The 21,647-nt window shown below is 38.2% G+C and overlaps 1 long non-coding RNA gene across 1 annotated transcript in view; it reads left to right on the top strand.

Annotated features, from left to right (window-relative positions):
- The first annotated feature begins 1,286 nt into the window (after positions 1-1,286).
- LOC141375392 (uncharacterized) overlaps positions 1,287-21,647 on the top strand; it is a 55,515-nt gene continuing 35,154 nt past the window's right edge. The window contains exons 1-2 of the long non-coding RNA XR_015495874.1: positions 1,287-1,579; positions 21,359-21,451. This is a non-coding gene — a long non-coding RNA (uncharacterized LOC141375392). The remainder of the gene's footprint in view (positions 1,580-21,358; positions 21,452-21,647) is intronic.

The raw sequence follows: 21,647 nt of genomic DNA, 5'->3' as shown, positions 1-21,647 counted from the left end.
TCTTTTCTGAAAACAGTTGAGAGTTTCCTTGGCTGTGTTTGGGTTAGTTGTCTTGCTGAAATGTCCACCCTGGTTTAATCTTCATCATCTTGTAATGTAGATGCTGGGAAGCAACTAATATTAATATTAGCAGCTAATATTAAATAAAGATTGAGGGGCTTGTTTGCTTTCTAACTGACAAATTTCAGCCACTTTCAGAATTTTCCATGCTCTTTTTAGGCCTCCCTTTCTTCATGTATTCAATACTTTTCCCCTGAAATTTCGTTTTTTTTACACGTAACTTCATTTCTAAATGATTAGTTTAGTTTTTTGAATGTATGAATTACTTTGTTTGTTATTGATACCTGGTGAAAAGTTCAAGTCAACAGCACTTTTAGAAAGATTATTTACGAGCATGTGATAAAGACAGTTGTTTGAACATGTGATCTAAGCAAAAGTTGTATATAATTATGTAACAGAACATAAAGCATAGCGTATGGTGAATAATTGTTGTATTGTTAAAACTGCAATAATTGATTACTTAAAAAGTGAGTAAACCCACTGCCTTAGAAATGACGAGTTGATTTTACTTTAAAAATGTAAGTATTTCTGTAAGTTCACTTAACTTTATTAATTATGCACATAGTTCATTGCTTATTATTTGATGGCAATAAGTTTACCTCTCTTTTTCAACTAACCACTTTTTACAGTGTAGAAGTAATTGACAAAATTATTGGTTTGATGATTTATGGCTTGATTTTACATTTACAGGACAAACAGACAGAAAGACACTGAGTGTAATTTGGATTTGTATGTGTTTTCAGTCCATGATATTGCACTCCAGGCAGTGCTTGAGGTTAGTAAATCCTAGTGAAGACCCCTCATATTCTTGTGTGGCACTGGCACAAAATGTTAATTTAGCGGCAGAGTGGAAACAATCGGTAACACTTTATTTTGATGGTCCATTTGAGATACTGCTCCTTCAACAGGCATTCAACTGACTATAAGAAACTTTGCAAGTACATGTCAACTTACACTAACCCCAATATTACCCCAACCTAACAGTCTACTTATAATCTAATGAGAATTAGTTGGCATGTAGATGCAACGTAACTTAAAATCAACAAATGGACCATCAAAATCAAGTGTGACAAAACAATCTATTCCAAAACCGTCATTCAGACATGACCCTTTGCAGACCCCAGCCTGCCTAAGTTTTGTGTCTCCTTTGAGTGAAATACCATACAGTGTGAAAAGCCTAACCAATAAACCCCCCTAGTTCACAGCATCTGAGTGGGCCTCTCAAGGGTTGTATCTCAGGAAAGAGCTCAACTGCTGTCTTTTTTCCACTTTGGAAGGGAGGGTGTGAGGAATTTGACACTGAATTGCCTATGCCAATGATGTCCAGCTTATCCTGTGGTGGGATGGCTCCTGTCAGGGAACGAGAACATCTGGAGCTCTGGAACAATCTAGCTAAGCTCTTTAAATCCTCAAGGAACTTTTTTTTTGGATGAGTTTGCATTCAATACAATAAGATTTCTACATTATTATTGATGCACCTGTTCTAACTCCCACGTTCCACCATAAGAGGTCACGTAAGGTAAGACTGGAGGGGTGACGCCATTGTGAGCATGTCTACAAAGTAAGCATGATGCTGTGGTAATATTTGAATGCTGCAAAGAGCACGCTTCATAATAATTTGAACTTCCCCAGCAGGATCTGCTGAACAATGAGCTCTATTTCTAGCAGGCGTGCACGTCACAAGGTTTAGCTAACATTTCTTGGCTGAGCATGGAGTCACTGTGGCCCAGCCAGTAAATGCTAAACTGCTTTTAAAGAAGTTTAATCTGTCTCTCTTGGAAATAATGTGAGTCCCTAGAGAATGCAGTAGGGGTCATTGACTTCAGTTAAGGTGGGGATGACCCTCTCACACACTTTTTTACATAATAAATGTAAATATAATATATTATATCAGTAAAAGCATGTGTTACAATCCTGTAGTCCAGCTAACAAGACCTAAAAGGAAATTTCAGCCAAATAATCTGCTGAATTTATTCATCCTTTACTTGTTACAAAAATGTTTGATTGTTCTTTTTTCTGCTGAACAGAACATCTGGAAACCTGCAATTATATAGGGGAATTACCAACCTAGGTCATACATGACGTCACAGGGGTTCAACCGCGCATAAGGGTTGCAACAAACAAATAGCAAACATGTTATGTTGTGCTGTAGGATGTCAAAATCGGAAAAAGTCCAAAAACAAAAAACATAATTTTTACCGTACTACCCACGCTGCTTTTAATGCCAATCACAGATGTCTTTGGCTAACAGCCATCATAAGAGCTGAATTGAGTGAGGACCTGATTAAAAATGCTGGACTCTGCAGTTCTCATGTTATATCAGGTAAGTTCACTCTATGCTGAATCATATATTACTCTTTTTGATTGCAACAATGATTTCAGCAAAAACAGTTACATTTGGTAAACTGCAGACACTGAATGCTTAGAATGAATTGTAAAAATGTAAGTTCACATAACCCTGCCTTACAGATGCAGTTCGCTGTCAGAATGCAGTTGTTTTGTTTATTGATGAGTAGCCAGTCCTTGTACAGTTCTCTCTTCTTTCCTTGTCCTTCGCTAGACAGAACCTCGGTTTTTAGCACTACACAGTGTTGAATCTGGTAATTATTACATTATATCTTGCACATGACCACACAGAACAACATTGTTGGCATCCAAAGACTTGTAGGCCTTTAACTTCTCTCTTGTAAAATAACTTGGAGTTTCAAAGAGATAGTTGTATATTTTGGGCTGGAAGCTTGGCCATTTAGTCTTATCCAATATCCATTATTAGGAGGGTGCTATTGCAAATGGACCTGTCAGATGAATGCTGCTCACTTTAATGTTAATTTTGCTGAATAAATGTGCTTATCACTGGGTGACAAGCTGTTATAATACGTTAAAAGCATTATGTAAATAATAAATATATAATGTATAATCAATATAACTTATTTCTAATACAATAACAAACTCTGTACCTCATTGGATGTCATTCGTTCTCTGTAAATGCTAGCGCTTCTAATTTTTTTCTGCAACCTTGATACGCGTGCATGCTAAATGTTTACAAATGGGTAATTCACCTATATGGTTTTTGTTTTACCTGCTATGGAAATCAATGGTTACAGACATCTAACATTTTTCTAACATTGTTATGTCCAGATTGGACTACTGCAACTCGTTGTATTCAGGAGTTTCACAGGCTTCAATTGCATGCTTGCAGCTGGTTCAAAATGCTGTTGCTAGGCTTTTAACTTTGGACAAAAAAAATTCTAGTATCTCACCAGTTTTATCATCTCTTCACTGGCTCCCAGTCCAATTTAGGATTCAATAAAAGTTTGAATGGTCTGGCACCTATTTACATCGGTGAGCTTCTTCACTGGCATACTGCATTGAGGCCAATCAGGTCGGAAAACAAGTTTTAGCTAGTTGTCCCCAAAACACGCTTGAAATCATGAGGTGACAGGGCTTTTTCTGCCACAGCCCTCTGTCTGTGGAATGGTCTGCCTTTACATATTAGGTCATGTTCTTCCCTTGGTGCTAATCTAAAAAAATCACCTTCTTTCTCTTGGTTTTTGATTGCAAATAATTAATTTTAATTAGTTTTATACATTTATCTTATTTTTAAATATAAGCATAGACTTTGTATGCTGGTCCTTTTGTAAAGCATTTTGGTCAACATTTGTTGTTTTTAAATGTGCTCTAGAACTAAAGCGAACAAACAAACAAAAAATTTCTGGTCAATAGAAAAAGAAAACTCATAAAGGTATAGAATCACTTGAGGGTGAGTAAATGGTAAGTACACTTTCATTTGTTGCTTTAACTTGCTCAGGCTATCCAAAATGTAAGTCATTTTTTTCTTAAGTGTAACATTAGAGCAGATTTTTTTTTTTACTGAAACCGTCTTTGTTCATTCATAAAGTGCAAGTCTACAACTACAGGCACTCTGAGAATCACAAAACATTAAGGCAAAACAAAATTAAACAAGTATGGATTTTAAACAAACTGCTTTAAATTTGGGCTGAGCACACAGAAATACCATGCTCCAGCCTGATGTGTGCATACTGCAGTGGTGTAAAGTAACAAATTACAAATACTCAAATTACTGTAATTGAGTGTTTTTTTTCCAGGAATTGTAATTTACCAAGTAGTTTTATGGTGTCATGGTGGCTCAGTGCACGATGGCCTCACAGCAAGAAGGTTGCTGGTTTGAGCCCCAGCCGGGTCAGTTGGCATTTCTGTGTGGAATTTACAGGTTCTCCCCATGTTCATGTGGGTTTCCTCTGGGTGCTCTGGTTTCTACCACAAGTCCAAAGAAATGTGCTATAGGTGAATTGAATAAACTAAATTGTCCGTAGTGTATGTGTGTGAATACAAGAGTGTAGTTTCCCAGTTTTAGGTTGCAGCTGGAAGGAATAAGTTGGCAGTTCTTTCTGCTGTGGCGACCCCTGATTAATAAAGGGACTAAGCCAAAAATGAACAAATGAATAAGTAGTTTTAAAAATGTGCACTTTTACTTTTCCGTGAGTACATTTTTAGTGCTGTATTGGCACTTTTACAACACAACTTTTCTTCAACCTGCAGCCACTACTTTACTTTTTCCTGTCTATGGTGTTTGGGTCGGTAGAAAAATCAGTTCTATTGTTTCTGTCCCGTTCAATCCAATCTCATAGAAAGTAAAGTGCATCATACTGAACAATCTCAAGACATGGGTGCTTAATAAATTCAGCAAACCATTTGGAAGCATTAAACGTGTCCAAGAAGATGTCACACAATGATTTAGATGGTTTAGACCAGTGGTTCTCAAACTGTGGTTCGTGTACCACTAGTGGTACGCGGAGGAATGATATATGTCATGTACATGCTACACATATTTAAAAATTTATAATATGCCATATATTACATATAGCCTATATTTCTGAGGTAATCTGCCACGTTTTTTTTTTTAACTGTGCAGAGTTGTAGCTGCTTTACTGGGCCTAATACGCTACTGTATTTCAATACTGCTCATTTTGGTGGTTCTTGGAGAGTCAATTTTTTTCTGAGGTGGTACTTGAGGAAAAAGGTTTGAGAACCACTGGTTTAGACAACTGTATGATGACTAAAATACCAAGTAGTCTTAAACAACAACTAAACGCACTACAGAATTTTACGTTTTCACACACACACACGTACAAATTGCATGTAAACATTTTAACCAATCACAGTGTAATATACTACTCACTACTCTAATAATTTTTTTACTCATAGTTTGAGAAAATATTTACAATCAATTTTTTTTTTTACTTTACTTGCACTACATTTTTGGGTATGTATTATCATACTTTTACTTGAATAATATTTTTTAGTACTCTTTCCACCACTGGTGTACTGTTTATAATTAGGCTACTATTCATGTCAAAGATTATTTTATAAATATTATTTGTTTATATTTTTTTATTTTAATCTTATTTAACTGAACTTTGCTTCATGTCCACACCAATGCAGAATAAAATTATTTTTTAATAACCACGCGTTGTGTCCGCTTGCAATTTAAATGCTCAAGCTCATTCAAAAAGTTTGATTGTGACTATTATTGTTTTTCAGGTGGATTCTATTGGGTTCAGAATGATTTTATAGTTTACAGTTATCACCCTTGATGTGAACATCCATTTAGTTACTCACTGTGCAAAGACTTGCACCTGCGATAACATGTAAAAAAGACTTTTTGTTCAATTGAATGCCTGGGGTCAATGCCCTTTTTATAGTTGCAAACACGGTAACACTGTTTCGAACGAGTTCATTACGTCCTGGCAGATAGATTTCTTGGCTTAGGCTGAGATTTGACCCGACAAGAACTGTACGGACTGAAGAAAGCACTGCTGTCTTTGAGAGGCCCAGGCCAAGTGGGAGAGAGCAAAGAGTGGAGAGAGATTCTGCCAGTAAAACAGACACACACACATACTGTATACTCATATGAAACCCATGCTCTTGCCCTGGCAATCTGCACCTCTTGCCTGATAAAATTAGAATCAGGAAACAGAACAAAACGTGAAGTGCGCTGCATGAGCACATATAACATTTCTCAGAGATTGAACTTGACAGACTGGTTTATGGTCTTGTTAATCAAAAGAAAATGGACCCAAAGTCGGACCGACTGTATTTGACCTGAAACCACAACCTACAGTAATATACTGAAATCGCCAGAGTAGAGTTGCTTGAAATTAATTAATTAAGATTTTTAATCTGCTTCACTGTTTAAGACACTAGGTCTTTCCAGATCGATTGATGTTTTTAGTAATTACAATTTTCCCTTGTTTTTAGGGTAGTGTGAATTATATGATGTGAGTATCATCAAGTACTGTATGGCAACCCTTCATTCATTCATTTTCCTTCAGCTTAGTGTCTTTGATCATCAGGGGTTGCCACAGAGGAATGAACCGCCAACTAATCCAGCATATGTTTTACGCAGCGGATGCTCTTTCAGCTGCAACTGGAAACTGAAGCACCCGGTTACCCCACATGAAAAAGAAACCCACACAAACAGTGGGAGAACATGCAAACTCCCCACAGAAATGCCAGCTGACCCAGCCGGGACTTGAACCAGCAACCTTCTTACTGTAAGGCGACAGTGCTAACCACTGATCCACTGTGCCACCCTGTATGGTAACCAGAACTTGAAATTGGTTCTCTGTTTATAATCCATTCAAGTGTACACACATGAGTAAGTATTGAGAGCGCATGCTGTACATACACAAACACAGAAACACACAGTGAGCATACACCTGGAGCAGTGGCCAGGTATTGGTTAAAGCACGGGGAGCAATTAAGGGTTAGGTGTCTTTCTTAGGGTCACCACAGCTGGGTATTGAAGATGGAGAGAGTGTGGTAGGCAACGCAGTGGCGTAGTAGTACTGTGGCCTCACAGAAAGAAGGTCGCTGGTTCAAGTCTCGACTGGGTCAGTTGGCATTTCTGTGTGGAGTTTGCATGTTCTCCCTGCGTTCGCATGGGTTTCCTTCAGGTGCTCCGGTTTCTCCCACAGTCCAAAGACATGCAGTACAGGTGAATTGGCTACGCTAAATTGTCCGTAGTGTATGAGTGCGAATGAGTGTGTTTGTGGATGTTTCCCAGAGATGGGTTGTGGCTAGAAGGGCATCCGCTGTGTAAAAACATGCTGGATAAGTGAGTTTGATAAAGAGTTTGTTTGGTATTTATAAAGCCCAATTATGTTGGATGAATGCCATAGCCCAATGCCGTTGTGAGCATTTATACTTCTACACTCTGTCTGTGTTGCTCTGCAGTAACAATTCCACAATGGTAGTTGGCAGTGGGGATTCTGTATTTTCAGGCGTTTTGTGTTTTGAGATACTGTAACAGTAGTTCACACTAAGTAATCTCACACTAATTCAGGAAAGTCAGCAGAAAATGGTGAGTGTTCAACAACTTTAATAACACAAAACAAATGCATGCATCCACAGCTCCTCTTTAGGACTTGACACTGGTGTGGCACACAGGTGACTTTTGTTAAACACTCACTCCACTGGCCTCCTTTTAACTCTAAAGCTTTCAGCTGCCAAGCCAACCAATCACAGATCTTGTGCTTCATTTCATCTTGATGTGTAGCTACATTTTGCCCTGAGCCCAAGCTCTATTGCTCCCATTATTTGAACAGCCCACACTCTTATTGCATTTTTACTTTCGGACCAGAGCAGGCTTGCGTCTTCGATGTGACTGATTAGAAGAAAACAGAGAGAGGACTACTCTCTCTCAATACAACAGACATTGCTATAGTTATATTGTTATGGATTGTTTTGAGTCAGTTGCGACACAGTAACACACAGACAAACCTTTTGCAGAACAGCTCATGAATTTTCATTTGTCAAACTTATCGTGCTGCATAGGTTTGCTGAAGGTGACAGCTGAAGTGCAGTGAGGGGTTTGCATCTTTGATAAACTATGACAGTTATTGTCAAACAAACCAGGATTGGTGGTCAAACATGCATGGGCACGCCTCAGATAGACTAGTGTAAGTGCTTTCTTACTTTGCCTTGCTGATATTGATATGATTCTATAACTAATCAAAGTTTGGGTTTACCAGTGAATAAGGCTCCAGAGGTGCAATAGGTTAGCGCCAATGCTGAGGTTGTGAATGTGAAAGACACTCCACCAATGCAGAGTGGTTACGGTTATGTTACTACATTAGGCACATTCAAATCAAGGCTTAAAACACATCTGTTTAGCTGAGCCTTTACTGAATGAGCACTGTGCTACGTCCAACAGATCACACTATTATGTCTTTCTTTTTTTCATTATTTTATAACCTGTTTTAACACATTTTAATCTGTTTTTAATCACTTTCATTATTTGTTTTTTTTTTTTCTTAAACTTGTCTCTTTAATTACTGTTTAAAGCACTGTGAATTGCCACCTTGTATGAAATGTGCTATATAAATAAACTTGCCTGGCCTTACTGACATGCTGTTATTCTCTGATGTAGATGTAAAGAAGATTCGTGCCCAGTTGTGATCACCAGTGAAGTGAACTATCAATGGCGTTAAGGTATAGCTAAGAGTGATCCAAACCAACCTTACAAAAGTATGATTTACAGAGGGTATACTTATAAGATTTTCAGGATTTCAGGAAACACACTCTCAGAAATAAAGGTATGTCACTGGGGTGGTAACTTTTCAAAAGGTAAAAATTTGTAGCTAAAAGGTACAATACATATCAGTACTTAAAAAGTACAAAAGGGTTCTTCTTAACATTGTTAGGTACTAATATATACTTTTGAGGAACCAATAGACCCTTTAGGAACAAATGTGTACCTTCTGAAAAGGTACCACTCCAGTAACAGATCAGGTACCTATACCTCTGAGAGTGTAGAAAGGATTGGGTATAGTACAGAATAAGTTACAACCTAAAAACCCTGTAGCCTTAAGAAGGTTTCAGGAAATGCGACCCTTTTTTGGTTGGTACATTTGTTCTAATTTCCCCACTAGTGACTGTACAGAAAGAAACTGAAAGTTCTTGGCATAATCTGCACTGAACTCAATTTGAAAACTGAGTGTACAGAATCAACTAATTTGAGGGTCAAAGAAATGAATAAAAAGGTCAGAGGCATGCTCTCTGGGAATCTGACCTTGGAATCTTCTCTGTTCTGTCTGTAAAGCAATTATTATCACTTTCTCTTGATAATTGATGTCAGGGCATATCCAATCTCGACTCACTATGTACCTCGCATGCCGGGAACAATGATGATGGCAGCAGGGGTTGCGCAAAGTGGTTGTTTTTTTGGGGAACATGAGGATAGTGAGGGGGATCTTTTACTTTTGTTGCCAGGCCCTCAACAGGAGTCTGGTGGGATTGCTGTTGGTGTAGCACGCTCTTCCTCTGCTCCACAAAGGGAGATTTAGTCCTTGGTGTGTTTAGGGAAGTGGACTCAGAGGGAGGTGGCGCACTGGAAAGAAAGGAATCTAGAGCAAAGAGACAATAGCATCACAAAAAGAACAGTCACAGCCTTTTAATGTTTGCCTGTTTGCAGAACGCTCCCTGTCCCCTCCCCTCAGGCATTTATAGGATTGTGTGTGCCTGCACACTCAGTACTACAATATCGGTTGACATACTGGAAGTAGAGGAAAGTAACAGAAGCAACAGCTTTTTCAATTTGAAGCCAACAAGTGTCTGATGCTTATCTACAAAGCAAAAATATGTGTGTGTTTATCTGTGTGTGTGTGAGAGAGAGATCTGGCGGAGGCCATCTGAGTCATTATAAAGTTCAAGAAACCAGTTTGAGATTAATTAAGCTTTATAAGCTTTTATGTGCGTCATTTTGTAAAAAGTAGCTAACACATCATAAGATAAACGTGGACATTATCAGCAACAGTGTTTTGGTAGCTTGTAATGTTTACTTTATGCTCAAAATGTACTAATGTGCAAAGAAAAATATCCTTCAGAACATTACATCACCTGCAGTAGCCTGTACCATTTATACAAGGTCATATGGATCATTTCTTGTTATTTACTATAAATTTTTATACTTCCATCAAAAGGTTGCAGAGGAAATTGAGATCCAAACATCCAGTCTTCCAATTTCTCTGAGCTAGTGCAAACTGTAGTCTATTTGTAGTCTTAAATTCTTGTTTTAAGTTGTCAAGAGTGTATTTTCTTGTGCTGATGGTTAACTGCTTTAAGGTTCAATGTGTTGTTCATTTAGAAATGCTCCTCTGTATACCCTGGCTTTAACAAGTGTCCGTTGAAGGTTATTGGATAATGCACTGTGCGTTAACACAATGAACACTGTGAGTTAACTAACAAGGAACAAGGAACTTTATTTCAACTCTAAATAACAAAAATAAAAAATGATTATGCCTTGATTTTTTATTTATTTAATTAGGACAGTGGGCGACTCAGTGGTGCAGTAGGTAATGCTGTGGCCTCACAGCAAGAAGGTCGCTGGTTCGACCCTTGGCTGGATCAGTTGGCATTTCTTTGTGGAGTTTGCATGTTCTCCCTACGTTTGCGTGGGTTTCCTCCGGGTGCTCCGGTTTCCTCCAAAAGTCCAAAGACCTGAGGTACAGGTGAATTGGGTAAGCTAAATTGTCCGTAGTTTATGTGTGTGAATGAGTGTGTATGGTTGTTTCCCAGTGATGGGTTGCAGCTGGAAGGGCATCTGCTGTGTAAAACATATGCTGGATGAGATGGCAGTTTCTGCTGTGGCAACCCCAGATTAATAAAGGTACTAAGCGCAAAAGAAAATGATTGATTGAATGAATCATTAGGACAGTAGGGTCTGACTTTGCTTAGACAAAAGTTTTCTCACTTTACAGAAGACTTCCTGCTGAAGAATTTGCCCTCTCCTGTGGTTTTTAATGTAATGGGCAGCACAAATCAACAGGATCCTCAGGATCTACTCTGCAGATCTCAAACTTGACTGATTTCTAAGAGAATCTTGGGTTCATGTGGGTTCCAATAGGTCTTCTTCAGTATTTGTGATGATTGGTATGCAGTTTAATAGATAATTCTACTGTAAAATCTACCTTCTGCCATTTTTTCAAATGATCAACTAAAAGTTATTATTTCTTGCTCTTACAACTGAGATTGATGACAAGACTTTTGTCAGGTAGTGTGGATTAATCAAAACAATAAACAATCCCAGCTAGCAGAATTCATGTGGCTCAAATCTGGCCCACATCCTGCATAGAATGATGGCACTTGGACGGTCTGCTCCTGTTTGCCAGATCAGGGCCACAATTAAGCCATAGAAATATCACATATCAGCCAGAATTCAACCAAATGAACCCCAACTGACCCTAATCTGGGCCACATTTTTCTTTTATTCTGGCCCAGATCCGGACCACACCAAACACTTACATCTGGACCGCATTCTGAATGAAATGATGGATCTAGGGCGGTCTGCTCCTGTTTGTCAGATCTGGGCCACAAATAAGCCAAAGCAATACCACATATTAGCCAGAATTCAACCAAATGAACCAGAACTGACCCTATTCTGGGCCACAGTTTGCTTTTATTCTGGCCCAGATCTGGTTTACAACTTACATTTGCTGGGTGTGGCAAAGTACACAAATCCCAGCATGCATTGCTGTATGAATACATCATATAGCTTATTGATGCCCCAGTTTTCATTATTTGCTGTTGATTCTGCTGTTTATGCTTACGTTGTTGATTTCGTCACTTTTAGTATCCTGTTTGTAATGTTGATGAGTTTTAAACACTTTGGTAATTGTCACCGTTGTTGAGGTTCACGCTGATTATTGATGTCTCAGAGCAGAAGTTTTATTTCTACATTTTTTTTAGCTTATAAACCTTCTTAATTATGTGCCATGTGCAAGCTTGTTATTGTGTTACTTCTAATAATGGATTAACATCGGTTAACATCAGTAAATTATATTATTTCCTCACAGGTTGTGCCTCACTTCATTTTTTTACATTTTTTTTTTACTTGGCTTGTTTGCTGTAATGAAAAAACTTCTCAAGCAAAGTTCTTAAAAGTTACAACAGGCCTAAAAAAAATTTGGTTTTAGAGGTTCAGGGCTATGAGCCCACCTAAAGCAAACACTTTTCTCCATGATGGGGACTTTAGTCTATGTGTTCCACATATCTTTTAAGATGACTGGGCCCCATTTTATGAAGGTAATTCAGTTGCGAAAGTCGAGAGCTTGCAAATGTAAATGTGAGCACTTGTGAAAAGAATATTTGTATGTGTAGGTTGAAATGTACACTTACAGCTCTGATGTGAACAGCTGAAATCCTCGATTTGCACACACACACAACAATCCACACACTTGTGTTTTAAATTGGAAGTTGCAGATTAATAGTTGTGTATTTGTAAAATGTCATTCACAAATACAAAGTGACAGACACACGTGTGCACGGCAAATTTGACTGCATCTTCGCTCTACAACCACAGGTCGGCACTCACAACCTCTCAGATTGTCAGTACAACTACAAATCTTCCGCGCTCTGACTTTTGCAACACATCTCCCGCGATCTCTGTAGCAGAACTCATCTGTGCACTCGCAGATGCAGAGGCGTGAGCAGCGCTGGGCAGGGGAGGGGCGGGGCTGGTGTAAAGCTGTTTGATTGGCTGATGCCTGACCAATGAACAATGCCAGCAGCCAACAGGACTGAGGTGCAAAATAATCATTTCCCACGATTATTTTATTATTTAGGGTTTATTTAAACTCTTTTCTGAAGAGATTCTTGTTAAATCATAAATTCTGTGGAAATGTACATACCAGTAAAAGAGCAGCAAAGCCAGTTTATTGGCTAGAGCCAGCCAATGAGATGGGGCGTTTCTGTTTGTCAGGACACAGGGCAGCTCACGTTGTTGGAGGCCTCGAGCAATCAGAGGGTAAGTTATGATTTTTAATAATTATCTATATGTTCAATACTGTTAGCTAAGCTAAGGACTGTGTTGGGTGCTTCTCTTGTTTGTTTCTTATATAAGAAAACAGTTATGAGTTATCTAGGAGCTGCTTTCAATCATGTTATATGGTTCTAAAGATACGATTCAACCCACATGAAATAAGAAGTTGTAATAGTATTTATAGTAAATAATAGTACGTTTTTGAACCATACTAACTATAGTAAACTGTATTATACAGTATATATTGCAGTATCTACAACTTTGTTAATGAATGCAACAGCACACTGTAGTATTAACTAGCATGAACTTTAATAAATTGAAGTATACTTGTATGTATGTATGTATGTGTATATATATATATATATATATATATAGCTTAAATTTGAAAAAATTGAAATATAGCTATCTGTTTAAAACTAAACAATCTAATGCCATTTATCATGCAAATATCAAGTTGAAACAAATCTGTTAAGAACACGTATTTATATGTAAAACCTAATACATTTTAAAGCAGTTTCATTTCTTTCTAATTTTTACATCTACATGCATTACATCTGATTTAGGTCCACAACTTGCATCCTTCAACATGATATGTGTGTTCAAAGGAAGAGCAACTAGGTGAGGGAGACAGTGTCCATCGCTCGGCTGAGGGTCCACTTTGAGCATCTCATCTGCAGGGTTAAGCAACATAAGCTGAACAGTCATCATCTCTCTCTATTACAGCGAGCATCAACCAGCTTTACACAATGGCTTGCTTTCTGACCATTAGTTAAGGCTTGAGCAAAGTATTAAAGAGGAGATAACATTTGATGGGTAATGATGAAGTTGGATTTACCACCTCCATCTCATTATGAACAAGGAAAAACCCTGAAATATTTCAATACAAGTAACTAGACATTTGCACTGCACTTATTTGGACTGTAAATTTTATTTGACAAATTACATTCCCTTACAGAACAGGTGTCAAACCCAGTTCCTGGAGGGCTGCAGCTTTGCAAAGTTTAGTTCTAACCCTAATTAAACACACCTGATCAAACTAATTGAGTCCTTCAGGTTTGTTTGAAACTTTCACTTAAGTGTGTTGAAGCAGGGTTGCAACTAAAAACGTGAAGGGTTACGGCCCTTCAGGAACTGAGTTTGACACCCCTGCCTTACAGTAAAGTGTAAAAATACAACATTAAACAATTATCAAAATAAAAGTTGTGTTTGTGGGTGAGTGTGTGTTTTGTTCAAATCTGTAGTCATCTTGGCAAGAAAAAAGAGAAAATAAAGTCGGCTTCCTCTTCAATGATCTGAATCATTTTGAAGTGTTTGTAGATGAGCTGGATCATCATGTCATCTTTAGCATAAATAACATCCTATTCAAGCTATGCAGCTTCTCTGAGTTCCTCATCGACTTAAAACATGCTGATCTCTCCTGTCACTCCATCCTTACAGGAAACTGAGAAATAACCTATAGTTAGTAACGTTCATAATTAAAAAAGTGATATAAAGGACACACTGTACACAAACATGTAAATAGATAGATGGATAGATAGATATGATGCAGGTTATAATAACAAAAACCGGTATGATCTGTAAGAAACTGAAACGCCTAGTGTTATTTTTAATTGCTATTAATGTGTGTGTGTGTGTGTGTGTGTGTGTGTGTGTGTGTGTGTGTGTGTGTGTGTGTGTGTGTGTGTGTGTGTGAAAATATACTTCAATTTATTAAAGTTCATACTAGTTAATACTACAGTGTGCTGTTGCATTCATTACCAAAGTTGTAGATACTGCAATATATACTGTATAATACAGTTTACTATAGTTAGTATGGTTCAAAAACGTACTATTATTTACTATAAATACTATTACAACTTCTTATTTCATGTGGGTTGAATCGTATCTTTAGAACCATATAACATGATTGAAAGCAGCTCCTAGATAACTCATAACTGTTTTCTTATATAAGAAACAAACAAGAGAAGCACCCAGCACAGTCCTTAGCTTAGCTAACAGTATTGAACATATAGATAATTATTAAAAATCATAACTTACCCTCTGATTGCTCGAGGCCTCCAACAACGTGAGCTGCCCTGTGTCCTGACAAACAGAAACGCCCCATCTCATTGGCTGGCTCTAGCCAATAAACTGGCTTTGCTGCTCTTTTACTGGTATGTACATTTCCACAGAATTTATGATTTAACAAGAATCTCTTCAGAAAAGAGTTTAAATAAACCCTAAATAATAAAATAATCGTGGGAAATGATTATTTTGCACCTCAGTCCTGTTGGCTGCTGGCATTGTTCATTGGTCAGGCATCAGCCAATCAAACAGCTTTACACCAGCCCCGCCCCTCCCCTGCCCAGCGCTGCTCACGCCTCTGCATCTGCGAGTGCACAGATGAGTTCTGCTACAGAGATCGCGGGAGATGTGTTGCAAAAGTCAGAGCGCGGGAGATTTGTAGTTGTACTGACGAATCTGAGAGGTTGTGAGTGCCGACCTGTGGTTGTAGAGCGAAGATGCAGTCAAATTTGCCGTGCACACGTGTGTCTGTCACTTTGTATTTGTGAATGACATTTTACAAATACACAACTATTAATCTGCAACTTCCAATTTAAAACACAAGTGTGTGGATTGTTGTGTGTGTGTGCAAATCGAGGATTTCAGCTGTTCACATCAGAGCTGTAAGTGTACATTTCAACCTACACATACAAATATTCTTATCACAAGTGCTCACATTTACATTTGCAAGCTCTCGACTTTCGCAACTGAATTACCTTCATACCATTTGCCATATCTTCACTGAGCTGCTTTAGGCTTACAGCCACATTAGCCAGAGCTAACTGTGCCAAAATATTTGCAAAAAGTGGCCCACATTGGTTTTAGGATAACTGGGCCACATTTGCCACATATTCTCTGGGCAACTATAGGCTCAAATCCACATTAGAAATAGCTTACTGTGCTGAATATTCATCAAAAGTGGCCCACATATGTTTTAAGATAACTGGGCCACATTTTCCATGTCTTCTTCGGGCCACTATAGGCTAACGGTAGCATTAGCCAGAATTTACTGTGCCAAATATTTGCCAAAAGTGGCCCACATATGTCCAAAGATAATGGGCCACATTTGCACTTACACGTGTAAGCCACTTAAGGTTTAGACCCAGATTACTCCTAAATTATTAGGCCACATTTTTGCCAACTGTGGCCCACATTTGTCCACCATCGTTTGGGCCAAATGTATAATTTTCCACATGGGCCACATTAGGCTGACATTCAGATTATATTTTGCCATATGTGCCAAATATTTGCCTTAAATGGCCCATTTGCGTTTGAATTTTTTGAACCCCCTTTGCCATTGTACAGGTGGGCCACTTCAGGCTCACATTCATTTTGTCTGGGCTGAAGGAATACCACCATTGCCGCATAACTGCCTAAAGGGGCCCACATTCGTATGCCATCTGCGAATGGCAGTAATTTATTGTTGTGTATCATTTAGGCAGAAATGTTTATTGTATCTGCTTAAATCAATGCATGATGTTAAGCTACTGCAGTGATTACATGCTGTAAAATGATTAAATGTGAAACTACTGCATGCCGTAATCATAAATAATTCTAAAATGACATTCGGTTGTGTATGTTTATGTTCTTGTACAGTTATGTACAGTGAACATTTAATGTATTTTACATACAAAATGTCAAACTTTAAAAAAGTTTTTACTTGAAAAAATGATATATATTTATGACACCCCATGGCTGTGTGAAAACAGAGAATTAAAGTGAAGAAATTTAAGCATGTGTCTTGAGGGAAGCTGCAAAGATTGAGAAATGTCTAAGTGGTTGCAGCTTTCAGAACCATGAGTCTGGCCAGTCGTCACATTAGAGGCTTTCCAGCTTTGTTGCTGTCTTCTGTGAAACGGAGGACACACACAATACTTGGAACTACATTTTATAGCCATGTGACACAGGGAAATGAGCCCTAACGCAAGCTGCCAGCTGTGGTCTCGCAATTTCACCAGTGATCAGTGGAGAAAAACGATCAGCACATGGAGGGACATCATTTTCACAGCAGTTGAAAACTCTCTTTTTCATACTATTATTCTTGATTCATTTGCGCACAAAATAGCAAAGCTGCAAAGGTAAAGCCCTCGTCTTGATTGTAGTAATTCATTTCAACCTTCGTTGAACATGCCAAGGACACAGAATGTGAGGGTTAAGAAAGCAAATAAAATCCCAACCGACATAAATCAGGCTATCTGTGATAGATCTGCAATAACACTGGCTTCGAAAGGTTCAAGAACATCTTCAAAGTCATGGCCCAAAACCAGAACAACCCAAATGAAACGCATCTCTTTGATTTACAGAGGCAGGTGCTGGTGGAGATACTGATAGCTCCCACACGCTCTGCAATGCATTAAAGAGCTCAGATCAGTGTCCTTGAAGTACCTGTGTTAATTATGTAAAAAAAGAGCCACCTTTGTTTCAGACTCATTCCAAAATGGGGTAGTGGATCCCATAGTCTGAAATGCTCTGTAATATCCATGCGCTGGTAAAATGGGACACGAAAGGAAGGAAGGAAACCATTAAACATAATCCAGACACAGAATACGTGATTAGCCGCTTGTCGCCGTTCGAGCAAAACAGAGACTGTCACGAAATATCAGTCAATGGTTTGTCTGTCACAATTTTATGACAATAGAAGAATGTCTAGGGAAATATGAGTCATGCATTTTCCCATGTGTGCAAAAGAAAATAAAGTTATGCTACACTGTTCGTTGGTTCAAAATGAATTATGTTACTTTTAATGAAAATCCCCAAAGGTTATTAAAACGTATTTTACTGTCAGTCTGTTCTCTATACGAGTTGTTACTTATTGCTTTTGGCATTTTTGTCTTTATTATGAGAGAAAGCAAAGGGAGAGATGGGATTGGGAAAGGTCCACCAGTCAGGACTCAAAGTCATGATGCTCACAACACAGTTGCACTATAAGTCGATGCACTGCCCACCAGGCTAAAAGCACCAACATTTTTTGGAACATTTCTAAATACTTTAGCTTGTCAGTTAGTTCCTAAGTTTAAAGCAAAAGGTGGTGACAAGTGGTCATCTCTGATCTTTCATTCTATTGTTTTGTTCAAAATGGCATTCATTAAAAAATGACACATGAGCAGACCAACAATTTTCTTGAATGATTCATTGAATAATACAGGAATTATATCACTAATGATTATTTTTAGGATGTTTTAACCTTTTTTTATAGGAAAGTATAGAGAGGAGACATAAAAGAACATGGAGCAGAAAGAAAGACGGGAAGGATCAGCAAAGGACCTGTAGTTGGGAATCAAATTGGGGACACCATGCGCACCTCAGTGCTATACTGTATGTTAAGGCACTAAACTCTAGGCTATTGGCACCAACATGATTGATGAGTTGATTAAATGCTGGGTCACTTCACAAGAAAATCTTTATCACAACAGTTTTGCAAACACGTTTTATAACATTTCAAAGATATTTTTGTGCATGCTGTATAAGTGCACATACATTGTTTACCCATAGTGTTTACATGGTCATAATACAGCAAGCAGTACAACAAGTATTTAGTTTTGGGTCAGCTTTTGCCGCTGAACATTGCTTTACAATGCCATTGATGGGTGAACATTAGCCAGTGGGGGAGTGTCTTTTGTCTCTTCAGGTGTGATTCATTCATGATAATTTTCACTCTCACTCCTACAGTTCAGGCCCATTCAGTGTGGTTTTTGGACCTTATTTCAGCTACATTTTTTTCTCCAAAACCTAACCATTCATAATATTTTTTATCAAAAAGGAAAGCATGTACATCAATATTTCTCACATATTTTTATAGCACAGTTTGTACTGAATAAAAAAAAAAAAACATGTTGGCCAATACTATGTAATAAGTAGCTGAAGTATGCAAAAATCTCTGGGCATGTCAAAACGTCTTAGGGGCCCCAAAATTATCTCAGACCCTAGAGTGTTAAAACTAGTTTTGGTGGTGGAGAAAAAGTTGGGGACAAGTGATATTTAACTTTTCTTGTTGAGTTTTGAATAGCTTTTTCTCCCTAATTGTAATCATATATCATGACAAAAGCCTTGAGCTGCATTATTGCATTTAACATGCAAGTTATTTGCTATTATTAATCTTTGTTTGTTTTGTTTCATATCAAAATATAAGTGTTATAATGGTAGCTTTTTAATGTTAGGCTTTCTTACACTTTTAATTGTTTTCAGCTCAAATTTATTGCAGAAATAGAAGTACATACTGAACATTCATATAAATTTGGCTATAGATTTGTGGTCAACTTTGACTTGTTTTGACATTTCAAATATTTAAAAAGGCTTGGGTAAAGCATCCCATAGAAGCAGAAACAGGGACTACTATAAACTTTAAATACTGTATTTAAATCATTTCAAAGGTGTAATGTATAGAGCAGCTGATCAACAATGATAATTCTCCTGTCTTCACTTTCACGGTTTGCATTAAATAATACAAACATTTGTTTTGAGTTTGAATTAAACCGTTTTTCTGTTGCATGTGAGGTTGTGTCCTCAAGCTGGTTGTGTCCTCGGAAACTCGATAAGCATGGTTCTCTGTACATGTAATGTCCTTACTTCATATTAATTACCAATCCAATGGAAGTCATCTGGGTTTCTGTTTTTTACTGGACAAGTGGAATCCAGATGTAGAAGCATAAGTCTGTAATCTCTGAGGGAAGCTTCCAAGAAGGGGGGGGGGGTTTTGGCCCGGTTCTGGTCTGGAATGAATCATTGGTTACTAAATTATTTTGGCGCGCCATTTTTCAACAACGTTGTTCACTAAAAGCCTTAACGGAACAAGACCCACAGCCTGCACAGCCTCTACCACAGAGAGGTTACATAACAGTTCAGCACATTTCCAAAAACCTGAATAGTTTTTGAGTGCTTTGTATCATCAGCAAATTTGACGATGAGGTGCTTCTTTGTTCTTCTATGGTTTAGTCATCCTGCAATTAGACATTGTGTGAAGATTATAAAATTGCTGACCTCAACCTAGAACATAATGTTACAAACTAATGACATGTCTTGTTGAACACTGTGCTATATTTACTTGTGTGTTTTGACATCGGATATGGTTGCAGACTTCTGCAGATAGTCATCTAAGAGACAAGATGAGGGTGCTCCATTGGGAGAGATTTATGAAATTTTGCTTGTATGCTGACAGCAGGATATCAAGTAGGACATTGGGCCTGTTTTGAAAACATTTCTGCAGCCTGGGGGGGGGGGGGGGGGGGGGATGGTTCAGTACAAAGAAAGTAGGGCAAGCTAGTGTAAACTAGACAAATGTGGACATTGCGTGGGCGCAGTGTTTTGTTGGGAATCCACATTTTGGCAGTTAAACTGATAATCAAATACGCGTTCAATCAGAAGTTCTGTACAACATGTTTCCTGTGAAACTGAAGCCACCCCAAAGCAGAACTGTCAGACAAACGTGCTTAATTCACCATAACAGACAGCATGGCATGACAGACATTGCCTTAAAACCATAAGAAAGATTTTATCTCTTCCTCTGATGAATGAAAACTCTCTTCACAAAAAAATTAAATAAATAAAAATAAATATATTACTTTGAGTGTTGACATGCGACATGCATGTGTCATAAAATGTCCAAGAAAAAAGGGGTCAAGCTGACAAAGTTCAGACAGGCACAGGAACAATGGTGGTTTTGTGAGTGTTCCTGGGTGTTTATCAGTGCACGACTGCCTTCGTGTCCTGCTGGGCACATTCTGAGCCTGCTGTCACGAGTGCCACCAACATACAACAACATAACCGCAATCATCAGCCCTCCTCCACCACCATGCTGTGCTACTCTCTGTTCCGTGTTTTGTTTTGTTTTGTTTTCTTTCTTTTCCCTTCTCTCTAAATCTTTATCCCACTGTCTTCCTTTTTTGTTGTTGCCTAGTCTGTTCTTTTTATCTCTCTCCTCCTGACATGTTTCTCACTCAGCTTCTGAAACAGATAATCAGAAAGAGACTATACCGTACTCTGTGAAATGAGGTTCAGCACAATTCATGTTGAGGCTTGTGAGTTGTGATGGTGCTCTCTATAAGGCCAAACAAAGAACGCAAAGAAGCTTAAGGGCTTAAGGCTTCTGAATGACATTTTGTGAACATTTTGTGAACATTTTGTGAACGCATGTTTGATGGCAAACATTATATTTTAAATGTGATGTATGGCAGGGTCCTGCAGGGTCAAGCATGTATTTGACACTGTACACTTATCATGGAGCAACAAATTATAGCTTTAATCATACAGTTTATGTCATGATTTATTCATTTCTGTGTGAAAAAATGTTGATCTCTATTGGCTTTCATTACTGGGCAAAACACTGTGTGCACAAGATAAATTTTGTTAGGTTTAAACAAAATAATGGTGAGTAAAGACAAGCTCACAACACCCTGTTTTGTCTGTATTTTGCTGTAGCAGACAGATTTCCCACGTCTGAGTCAAAACTACTGGATTGAAGCCAAATCTGGGCTGACTGCATTCACTTTAACCTCCGTGGAGTTTGAACAGGTCAGTAATGTGATCTGAGCCTATTTCAAGCAATCACTGACAGTAATATTTGTGTTTGATATTATCCTTACATTATCTTGTAGCGTATGTGATGCAATGACAGAATGGAACAAATCCAGCCAACCAGATGTGCAGATGATATACAGTGCAGATGATATACATTAAATGGAATTGATTTGTTACTGGAATGTATTAA

This window comes from Danio rerio, chromosome 7, assembly GCF_052040795.2.
Source record: "Danio rerio strain M-AB ecotype USA chromosome 7, GRCz13ab, whole genome shotgun sequence".
In the NCBI taxonomy this organism is placed as follows: Eukaryota; Metazoa; Chordata; class Actinopteri; order Cypriniformes; family Danionidae; genus Danio; species Danio rerio.
This window is presented reverse-complemented; position numbering and strand designations above follow the sequence as displayed.